General features: G+C 44.3%; 1 pseudogene; it reads right to left on the bottom strand.

Annotated features, from left to right (window-relative positions):
- Positions 1–2,908: 2,908 nt before the first annotated feature.
- LOC142105372 (inactive Rho GTPase-activating protein 11B pseudogene) lies at positions 2,909–3,600 on the bottom strand (annotated as a pseudogene).
- Between the last annotated feature and the right edge of the window lie 8,218 nt (positions 3,601–11,818).

Here is an 11,818-nt window from a genome sequence, read left to right as displayed (position 1 = left end):
TAAACGCCGTCTTCCATTCAACTCCGGCCTTGATCCTGATGAGGTTGTAGGCCCGCGGAGGTCTAACTTGGTAAAAATCTGTGCACCCCTTATGCGATCAAAGAGTTCCGTGATAAGAGGTATAGGATAGCGGTTTTTAACTGCAATGGCGTTAAGGCCTTGATAGTCGATGTACAGTCGTAAGGTACCTTCCTTCTTCTTGACGAAGAAGAAGCTTGATCTGGCCGGAGAGGTAGAGGGCCTGATGAATTCACGGTGGAGGTTCTCTTTGATGTAGTCTGACATTGCCTGGGTCTCAGGCAGAGAAAGTGGGTATACCCGACCCTTAGGTGGTACCTTACCGGGTTGTAGAACCACTGGACAATCCCAAGGTCGATGAGGAGGAAGGTGTACAGAGCGAGCCATCAGCGTAGGAAGCATACTGAGAAGGGAGACCTTGTGGAAGAGAGGTGTGACCACTTTAACAGGAAGAATACGAGAAAGACATCTCTGATGGCATGCGGAACCCCAAGCGAGAACTTGTGGCGAGCACCAATCTATTTGCGGGGAGTGAAGTTGAAGCAAAGGTAAGCCCAGGATGAGCGGACTGGTAGCAACAGGTAGGACCAAGAAGGAGATTTGTTCCAGATGTAGAACTCCTACTTGAAGGCTAAGTAGGGGGAGTGCGTTCAGTAATAATCCCCCTAGGTATTCGTGAACCATCAATGGCCGTAACGACAATGGCCCTCTCCAGAGGAATAACGGGTAAGGCGCACCAAGTAACCAGGGACTGAGATGTAAAGTTGCCTGCTGCCCCGGAATCCAATAATGCAGTAGTAGCAAACGAATTCCCGGAGACCAGGATGGACACGGTAGAGGAACAGGTTTTAGAGCCAGAAGAAATAGGAGAGGATTAGGAAGACCCTAGCCTGACCTCCCCGGAGCAGGTTAGGGTTTTGCGTTTCCCGGTCTCTTGGGGCACGAATTCAGCAGATGGCTCGGATCAGCACAATAGATGCAAAGCTTGTTTTTCAGTCTGCGCTCTCGTTCCTCCAGAGTTAGGCGAGAACGTCCCAGTTCCATGGGCATCCAAGGTGGGGGGCAGCTCTTGAGAAGCGAGAACGTCCTTGACTTTGTCAGAAAGGCATTGCCAGAAGGCGGCTACCAGGGCATCATTATTCCACTGGAGTTCTGAGGGTAAGGTGCGGAATTGGATTACATACTGAGCTACCGAATTAGTCCCCTGACGGAGCCGGAGGATACTGGAGGCCGCTGAGGAAACCCGACCGGGTTCATTGAATATTCTTGGAAGAGCCGCAATGAACGCGGCGCTATCGCTCAGAAGTGGGTCGTCTCTCTCCCACAAGGGGGAGGCCCAAGCCAAGGCCTGTCCCGAGAGCAAGGATATAATATAAGCCACCTTGGAGCGATGAGTGTGAAAATTCTGAGGTTGAAGCTCGTAATGGATGGAACATTGATTGAGGAAGCCCCGACAGGATTTCGGATCTCCCTCAAATTTAGTAGGAGTAATCAAACAGAGGGTAGACGGAGCAGATGCAGAAAGGCGCTCAGTGGTTTGAGCGGCAACAGGGGGATCCACAACGTCAGGAGGAGCAGTGACTTGCAGAGAATCCACACGGGGGATCAAGGAAGCACTGTCATAACTGACTTTGTATAGCATCCTGCTGTTCTACCCGGGAGACCAGGTGCTGGAGTAGGTCCTTTGCTGAGGGTTCCGTGGAGGGATCCATCATGGCCTGTTCTTACTGTCACGGTTAGCTGGGATACAGACCCCTGACCTGCCAATACTAACACTCACCAGAGGCGCGGAGTCTAACGTAGCGGCTGGCCTTCACCTGGAACCCCCCGCAAGGTGGTATGTACTTCGCGGCAACCGCCACGCAGGCTGCGGTCCTCTGGGAGTGGGGCAGGATCCAGTGAGTTAGGGATATGTGGGCTCCATGGATAACCATGGAAATAGTGGAGCAGCGTGGAGCTGTGATGGTCTGCGGGTTTGCAGGGATGACCGCTGGGATAGCGGAGAGCTGTAAAGCCTGGAGTAGTCTGTGGGTTGCGCGAATGACCGCTGGGATAGCGGAATGGTATGAAGCCTGGAGTGGTCTGTGGATTGCAGGATGACCGCTGGGATAGCGGTGAGCTGTGAAGCCTGGAATGGTCTGCGGACTGCAGGATGACCGTTGGGATAGCGGAGAGCTGGGAAGCCTGGAATGGTCTGCGAACGGCAGGATGACCGCTGGGATAGCGGAGAGCTGGGAAGCCTGGAATGATCTGCGGACTGCAGGATGACCGCTGGAATAGCAGAGAGCTGGGAAGCCTGGAATGGTCTGCGGACTGCAGGAAGCTTCAGACTGGAGGAGACATCCACTAGGAGAATCCAAACTGGACCTAAGAACAGGCTCAGAGGAGAGGAAGAGGCAGGTTTAAATAGTGGAGGGAATTCCCTCAACCAATAGAAGGCTGAAAAGGGCTTTAATACAAAAAGCGAGCACCGGAGAGGTAAGGGAGCCGGTTCTCAGCTAGCGGGTTCCCGGCGTCTGACACCCCACCTACATTCCACCACTAAAATAATAGGCTACCTCCCACCCAAATTATCTTAACATACCCCCCCTTACACGTTATAACTAAATACTCCCCCTCACACGTTATAGCAACATACTTACCCTCCCTCACACGTTAAAATAATATACCTACTCTCCCTCACACTTACCTTGTTCCAGCTGTTGCTGTATCTTGCAGATCTGATTACATGGGATGGCACCTGTCACGTATTGCGCGGCCTATGTGATATTTGGCTTTTACGGAGACCGGAGACAATCACACAGAGGAAGGAAGGGAGGGATGGACGGATCTTTAGATCCGCAGCCACAGGAAGGAAGTGGCTGGTCTCTGAGAAGGGATCAGCCACCAACTACCACTGTCCTGATTGTAGAAGGTAAGGAGCAAATATCACGGACAGGTTACTGCTGTGCATTTTGTTTGCATCAGATCTCTTAGACACAGCATGCAGAAAGTTGAAAACGTATCGCAGGATGAGAACTGTGTGGTGAGTTATTAGGCAGGAGATGAGCATGGCGACAGAAGTCCTGTCCTCTTCATTGCTCAAGTTTTGGGCCTTGTACAGAGCATCCTGGAGATCTGCAGGTACTATGGGCTCTGGTAACTCTCTGAAAAACTGCTTGAGAATGCCAGCAACATCACAAAGAGAAGCATTTAGGAGGACTTATCTACTCTATCGAGCTTAGACTTTAGCAGTTTCTGTCGCACAACAGATCCAGACTTCCTGAAAAGTTCTTCAGTGTGGGCATGGTTCTCCAACTACCTACATACTTCAACCAGGATCGTTGGAATATTTCCATACTCTGGAATACATAATTGGGGCAGGGAATAAATAGGTACTTCAAAGACTTTGCCACTCTGCAGGACTCCTTTCCTGGACTTAGACCACTGCTTGTTGTTCCAGTTTTTAATTTTGATCCCATATGAATGTAGATGTTGAATAATAGTGAGTTTGGCCAGATTGTGATAGTCAGGAGTGTGCTTCATGCTTCTGCTGATGTTGTAGCATGGGCTACACTGACTGTATCGATAGTCGAATATCATACCAGACAATGAGAGAGAAAACAGCTCAGAGACTCTTCCCTCTTTCCATCTGACATGGATCACTTGGCATGTCACATTTTTTTATATTTTTTTTCTCACTTCAATGTTTTCATTTTAAAAAATAGCAAAAACATTGAAACTGGTCTGGCCACCAACACAAAGTAGCTATGGCAAGTATAAATGTCTGAACATAATCTAATACATATATGACATTGCTCACTTCAAATATGTGTTTCTTTAAGATATTTCAATTCTGTCAATGTAGTTGTTAAAGAAATTTAGAGATTATTATTATTTTGCCTGAAACAATACTGTCACTTATCACCTATCAAGGCATATTTAACATTGTCAAAGTGTTTGCTTTTAGGATTCCACAGAACCAAAAATACAAAAGAAATGGTGCCTCTAATCAGCTTAATAAATATATAGAAAAAAGTTCCATTGGTCTAATAGAATAAAACAGAAATAAGGCTGTAATTGGGAAGCGGGGTAGGGTAAGGAATTTTAACCTATGCATAGCAAAGATTATGTGTGTTAATATGCCAACTCATGCAGCAAGCTGGTAGTTTGCTGAGCCAACATCATTTTATGAAATTTTGTTCCTGTGGGACACGCTTCCAGTCATAGCTTCGTGCTACAGTTGGATTTATATAAAATTAGTCGCAAAGTGCATATGTATGACAAAGTCACAGCAGCATTTTGTTTGCATGTGTGCAAAAGCTATCATCATCATTTATTTATATATAGTGCCAGCAAATTCCGTAGTGCTTTTCAAAAAACACAGTAATAAACCAACTGGGTAAAACAAACAAAGAGGTGAGAAGACCCTGCTCTATATAAAAATGCTCCTAACATATAGCTCCAAAATTGCCAAAGACTGGTGAAAAATAAAATGTTTTTAAAAGATTGCAGTACTCTTCATAAATATGTATATGTGACGAAACGAGTGTGATACGCTAACCATTCTGTGTCTCGTTTCTCACATAATGTGGATTATAGTACTTTTTATAGCCCTTGCTTTTGTTCCCCAGCTCACCAGACTACAACAGCATTGTCCAAGTACATGTGGTTAAGGGGACATTTTAGTTCAATGTAAATATGTATATTGTGTATTATATATTGATGACTTGCAGTAATGTTATTCATTGTCCTTAAACTGAAGCCAGGAGGGTTATGGGTAAAGATCAGGTGTCCACAATACAAGTGAGAGGGCTGGAGCTGCATTCATTCTCCCCCCTCCTTCCTCTACAGGAAGCATGGAACAGCTGGGGACCTTGTGACATCACAAAGTAGTGTAAGGGGTTAATTTTAGGAGGGGCTCAATGCTACCTTATCCTTGGAAGTAGGGGAAGCCAATTAGCATCAATTGTTCTCCTTAGGACTAGTCCAGACGTTCTGTCTGCATCCCAGCAGGGGGCTTCTGTGAAAGGACAGCTCATCTTCACTGCCCTGTCCAAACCCCCTAGTTCTGCACTAACCAATGGTTAAGAAGAATAGACCCAGGGGTTTGCCCAGGGAGGGGAAAGACTGTGGAAATTAGACCTGAGATATAAGGAATGACTCCAGGGGGAAGGGTGTTTATTCTGGGATTTCAATCATGAAGACTGCAAAATCTAGTTTTTGAGTTGTCGTTCTCTACTAGTCTATATATGCTGCTGAGAGAGATTCATGGGTCGGAAAGTCTGGACAGCCAGGTGACTATAACTCCTTAAACTAATGGGGTAAGGGAGAGATGATGTGGTAAACCTGCCTGGCATTTATTTACTCCGTGTACATAATATTCTAGTGTTGTTTGTATGACAATAAATATACTGTTGTATTTTTATAACTGCATTTGCCTGAGTGACTATACGAATCCTAGAAGGTACTGGGTAGGCTTCCCTAGCATAGGAAGGCACCCATGGGTGGCCAGCCAGCGTGAAGTGGGTAGCATTGGGCCAGATAAACTCGGTATCTTCACAGTATAGTATCAATGAATTTCAGGAGAATATCCAGAGGCCTTTTGTCTCCTTTATTTACTGTTCACTACAGGTTCCAGGTCATAACGCTCAATTTCAAACATCAGAGATCGGAATGGACCTTCTCACTCAAGGAGTATGGTCAAAATATTGCAAGAAAATAAAAATGCACTCTGAGTATTTGTGATGGAAAGACCAAGAGTTGTGATAATAGTAAAGATGTGAGCTTAACTTGGTATTTTTAGCACCATAATTGTGCAATTATTACAGTTTTTGGCTCTCCAAATCACTGTCCCTTATTATGTATAATCATTTATGGCTGAAAATGCTTGTGGTGTCCAGCTGGAAATGAGCTAGCATTAAGGGGTCTATTTATGACCCTTCATTTTTTCAGTTGATACTTTTCAATCCATATCTCCTTGATAAGGATTGAAAAGTAACGGCAATGTATTAAAAAACTTCTCAGGGACAGCAGTGCAGATAACCTGCTGTCTCTGAGAAGTGACACCTGTTCATCGCAGTCTTTTCTCAGTTTTGAAGGCTGCGGTGATCTTCTCTTTTTTTTTTTGTTAGTGCGCATGCGCCGACCGAAAACTTGGTGCATGCGCACTAACATCCTGGAAGGCAAAAGGTACGATAAGTGGCAGGGAGGGATCACATGATCCCTCCACACATGCGCCATCCAGCTCTTTTCCTTAGAGCAGAGCTGACAGCTGCGAAGATTTTCAGATATGTTAATGTATCCCAGCTTCAGATGGCGTACATTAACATGTAGAAAAAGAGAACATTTTCTCTAGTTAGACTTTAATACATAGCGTTACTGAGCACTTCCCATACACTGTTGTGGGGAGTGCTCAGTAAAACAATGAGAAATGCAAAGCAGCAGATATCTGAGATATCTGCTGCGATGCTAGAATAATACATAGTAATTTAGCGGTTAATCTAGAGGTAAATCCCCGAAAACAACAGTTTGATATGATATCTGCTGCGATGCAGTGTTGATAGATTAGAAATATACTTAAATATGCGTACATTCCTTGAAAACAGCTGTTTTCAGTGCATTTTCAAGTAAATTAACTATAATAAATAGGCCCCTCTGACCAGTAAATGGGGTTCAAACAGACAAAGTAAGCTTTGTTCTATGTATTCTTCACCATGTTGCTACATGCATTTTTCAAACTGAGATAGTGCAGGAGCTGTTTTCTTCAGAGATTAACGTGATCTCTGATCAAGTGTTAAAAACAGAATGGTGTATTCCAATGTGCACATATCCCTAGAATGAAAAACATCTCTAAATTGCCATTTTTGGCAAAAAGAAAAATTGCTTATATTCCTAAGATCTTTATACATCTAACCTTTTCTCAAAAATGTATTCTCAATATAAGAATACTTATTTAAATTTTTTACAAAAGTATCATTTCTGGGGACATTGGTTTCAAAGGACAAAGACAATTGAATAACATGAATATAGTTGCACATTTTTGTGTTTAAACTAGATAGCTTAGGCCCGATTCATCAAGGTACGCAAACGCATCCGTATGCAGATAATTTAGTAGTTGTCTCTGCGCATGAGCGAAAATGGGAGTTAAGGAGCGTAAAACACCAGATACACTGCTCAAACAGAGCATATCCGACACTCAAAGGCAACTCTAACGCAAAAACTCAAACTCCATCGCAAATACATTTGTGACGGTGGCTGACCACTTGAGAAGAAAGGGGTGGGAATGGGAGGAGAGTGGGCGTGGAGTGGGCGGAGATGAGAGATCACTTGAGAAGAGTAGGCGTCATGGATTTTAACTTAAGATCAGTAGGCGTTACCTCTGTGCGTTTACGGGAAACTGACGTCACTCATGTCTCAAATCCTTGCTAAAAATTAAAGAAGCTCAGGGTCATGTTTAAGTCCAAAACAGTTAGCTAAAACAACTATTAAACTGCTCTAAATGCATCCTGCGCTTTTAAAAATTACAACTTAATATGCACAACATACCAGGGGCGGACCCAGACATTTGCCCTACCCGGGGCGATTTTAGGGGGGGCGATTTAGGCCCCGCCCCCTTTCTGTGTTCTAAGGCTGCCGGCAGCTCCACAGTATGTGCAGGTCCGTTCAGCAGTGACAGTGTGCTGTCCCGCCGCTCTGATTGTGTTTAAAACTGTGCAGCTGTCGACAGCAAGCCCCTGGTAGGGGGGGGGAGCCAAAATGGATGGCAAGTACGTGCAAAAACATTAACGTATCCTGAATAAGGCCTTTTTCACTTTTACATGGAGTCCTAGCAAATTGTAAATGTATGGGCAAATTTGGCCTAAACCACAATATCTTAGGTTTATTCTCAATGTAAAATGGGTCTTGTATCTACACATTTTTCCTATTGTATGTTAACCAAATTGCTAAAAAACGCTAGTCAGATTTATACTGCTACATTGTCACTTTTAACGGCAGAAGTATTTGAAAATAGAGCTAGCTAACTTTTACAATAGAGACACTTTGGAACTCAATGGGGAGGAATTGAACTCAGGTTTTGAGTTTGCAAAGCTGCATTCTCTAACCGCTACACCAATTAGCAAGTAATCTCAAAATGATGTCAATTGCATAGAATGAAATACAGACCAGCAACCTTAGCTAGTAACAAGTGTTGGGATTTATAGGTAGGGATAATGCCAATCATTTTACGAGAAACGATTACAGGTGTCACTCCTTGTTATATGCACTCTGTAACGTATAAAAATTTAAATCACACCTGTATTTTAAATGTTGGTAAAACATTTCCTTTACCATTTAGGACATTTTTGGCCCAAAGGGGTTTAGGGGTCATTTTGGGAATTACACCACTTTCATTTGTGGATGAATCCTAAAAGTGTTTGCAATCAACTTATTAGGTTCAGCTGCTTTTCTGTGTTGTACCTGTATACATGAGGGTTAACGTGCAATCAAGTACTACGCCTAGACACACACACAAAAATGACTGATTTTCAAAACCTGTAGAGCTGTAAATACTAAAATAGAAACAATGAATGATCGCAAATGCGATTCATGAGCATACGCGTACCTTACTTTACTGTTATTATTTGTGTGGAAACTTACAGCAGGGTCTTATTAGCACTTTGTACCGAAGGTTGACTTGTGGCCACCACACTATCGTCTACACCAAATGGCAAGTATGTCCTCTTGCATACCTTTCAAATGTACACTCATTAAACCATGATCTTTGAACAACACAAACAGCTAAGCTCATTTGTCAAATATGTGATTAATCATTACAAAATACACTTACTATACTTGGAATACACTTTGGAAACATGCCAGATAGCTTTTCAAACTAAACACACTCAGCCACTCTGAAAGCATCTGTGTGCTCGTAATGCCGCCCGGCGTACTCACCGGCATATAATTATCTAATCACAGTGGTATTTTTAAACGTCTTTGTAGAACTTCTGTGCTGTTGGGACTTTCGGTTGTCTTGGGTGAGTATACTGCAGATGGACAAATGCTGCCTCAAGACATTTACTGCTGTACCTTTGTCAACCTTCAGTATGTTTACTTACTTATCAAAGCATTGCTATGTGTTTGAGAGCTAGAAAGGCCATTTTCTATATGGCCAGGGCCGCAGAGAGGGGGGGGAAGCGGGTACTAATTTCCCCGGCCCGGGCATGTCAGGGGGCCCGGCCCGGGCCCTTGCGCTGCTGCTTTTTTTTTTTTTTTTTTTTTCTTTCTTTCTTTTTTTTTTTCTTTGCAGGGGGGGGGCTTGGTCGTTGGTGGGGGGAGCAGGCTAGTTTAAATAAATAACCAAAACATACTCACCTGATTGCGGAGCCAGCATCGCTCCTCTCTGCTGCTCTGTGCTTCATTCAGACTGTCTGAATGTCGGGTGTGATGTCATCATGTCATGCCCAGCATTCAGTCAGTATGGAGCACAGAGTAGCAGAGAAGACCAAGAAAGGAGAAAAGGTAGGAAAACAAGGGGGGGCACGGAGGAGTTAAAAAATGGGGAGGCCGCATGACAGGGGTTAAAAAAGAGGGGGGGCATAGAGGGGTTAAAAACGGGGGGGGGGGCAGCATGACAGAGAAGTTAAAAAATGAGGGAGGGGGCAGCATGACAGGGGTTAAAAAATGAGGGGGGCATAGAGGGGTTAAAAACGGGGGAGGGGGCAGCATGACAGAGAAGTTAAAAAATGAGCGAGGGGGCAGCATGACAGGGGTTAAAAAATGAGGGGGGCATAGAGGGGTTAAAAACGGGGGGGGGGCAGCATGACAGAGAAGTTAAAAAATGAGCGAGGGGGCAGCATGACAGGGGTTAAAAAATGAGGGGGGCATGGAGGGGTTAAAAATGGGGGTGGGCAGCATGACAGAGAAGTTAAGAAATGAGGGAGGGGGCAGCATGACAGGGGTTAAAAAATGAGGGGGGGCATAGAGGGTTTAAAAACGGGGAGAGGGACAGCATGACAGGGGTTAAAAAACGAGGGGGGGCACAGAGGGGTTAAAAAACGGGGCAGCATGGCACAGTGGGGTAAAAAAACAGGGGTCAGCATGGCACAATGGGATTAAAAAATGGTGGGCCGCATGGCACAGTGGGGTTAAAAAGGGGGGAGGCATGGCACAGTGGGATTGAAAAAGGGGGGGAGCAGCATAGTATAGTGTGATGAAGGGGAGCCAGATGAGGGGGCAAAAGCAGCATGGAGGGCGCAGTGTGATCATAAGGCATGGCGATGATGAAGGGGCACATTATTGTAATATTGGAGCTGGAGGAAGGCCTAATTATTAATCGTGGATGGTATTGATTTAACGCCAGGGTTGTTTGGAATTATCTAAATGTAGCTATTTTTTTCCAAATAGGGCCCCCAGGATCCAGACAAGCCGCAACTTAAGAAACATGCAGCAACAGGTGGTGAAAGTGAGAAGAACAGGTAGGAGAGAGCAGGACAGTATGTGAAATGTTGTGATTCTAGTAGGGACAATGTCAATTTTTGGTGAGTATTGTGCCCAATGTAAGGCGTAGGCCAAGACTGAACTCTTTGTGTACACACTGCATTTTTTCTATACTACACTTTGGTGGTAGATGTCCTGAAAGCCAGGAGTGCTTGGACATATGTGACACTCGTGCGAATTGAGAGCCGAGTGATTTTGATGTGTTAGCAACGCCCCAATGGCGAATTTGCCACGCCCCCAAATGCACGACCACAACCCCAAAAAATTTTGCAGCACCGTAAGGCGGCGCAATTTTTTTTACCATGCTCAGCTATGAGGGGGTGAATTTGTTGTACCGGGGCCCTGAATTCCTCTTGGCAGCCCTGTATATGGCTATATGTTTTATGCAACCTCACTTGGTGCTGAAAGGGGTTAACAAACTTTTTTAGAGATTGACTTTTGGATGTTAGATGAAAAGTGTTTGTTTACATTTGAAGTTAGATACATTCTTGCACTGTGTATACTTTGATGAGGGACTGCATACAGACCTCTATAATGTAGTGATGAGACTAATTTTTCTCCCTCTTCCTGCCTTTATTTGTTTACTGCTCACCCTCCCCCACAGATTTTGGTTGTCAGAGGTCTGATTTGCGCGGGGAAAAACAAAAACTTTGCGTCTGTGTGTGTGGTAAGTATTGAGTGGCACCATTTTTTTGCATAATAAATTGTATTGGGTTTGGCACTATTAAGGAGCATGTGGTATTTTACGTGGTGTTTTAGTGTGTTTTCAATGGTGTTTTGTATTACTGTTTTACTATTTGCTTAACTCTCTGTATTTTGTGTTTCTCAATCCATAAATGATTACACCTTACCTTATGTAACTAATGTGATTTGCTCAAGGTGATTTGCCTCTGGTGAATATCACGTTTGCATGCACTTCGGTGGTGTTTCTATATGGTGAGGTGGTGTTTGCTCATTCAATAGGGCTGGAGTTGTTGAATAATTTTATTATTTTTGTTTTTCTTTTTATGTAGAATTCAATAAATATGGACTGTACTTTGCCACACAAAGCAGGAAGATGAATTTGCACTATATTGTAAGTATTAGTTGCATCATTTGTGGCAAAGTTGACATAAGCAAGGTGGAAATGTGTCATCTACTTTTTGGTTTGTTAACTCTGGCTTTTGCAACACATACAGGGGCTCCTGGAGTTGGACTACAACCTGTTTCACGGGGAGCCTGCTCCTCCGCCACATCCAAACCAGCAACTAGGACAACATCGCCACCCGAGGGAGCGTTTCTTCAGGCCACATGACAGCCTCTTTGGGATGTCGGATGCAGAGGTTGTCCATCGCTATCG

This window comes from Mixophyes fleayi, chromosome 1 (genome assembly GCF_038048845.1).
Source record: "Mixophyes fleayi isolate aMixFle1 chromosome 1, aMixFle1.hap1, whole genome shotgun sequence".
NCBI classification, from domain to species: domain Eukaryota; kingdom Metazoa; phylum Chordata; class Amphibia; order Anura; family Limnodynastidae; genus Mixophyes; species Mixophyes fleayi.
The sequence above is the reverse complement of the archived record's forward strand: the minus strand, read 5'-3'. Positions and strand labels throughout refer to the sequence as shown.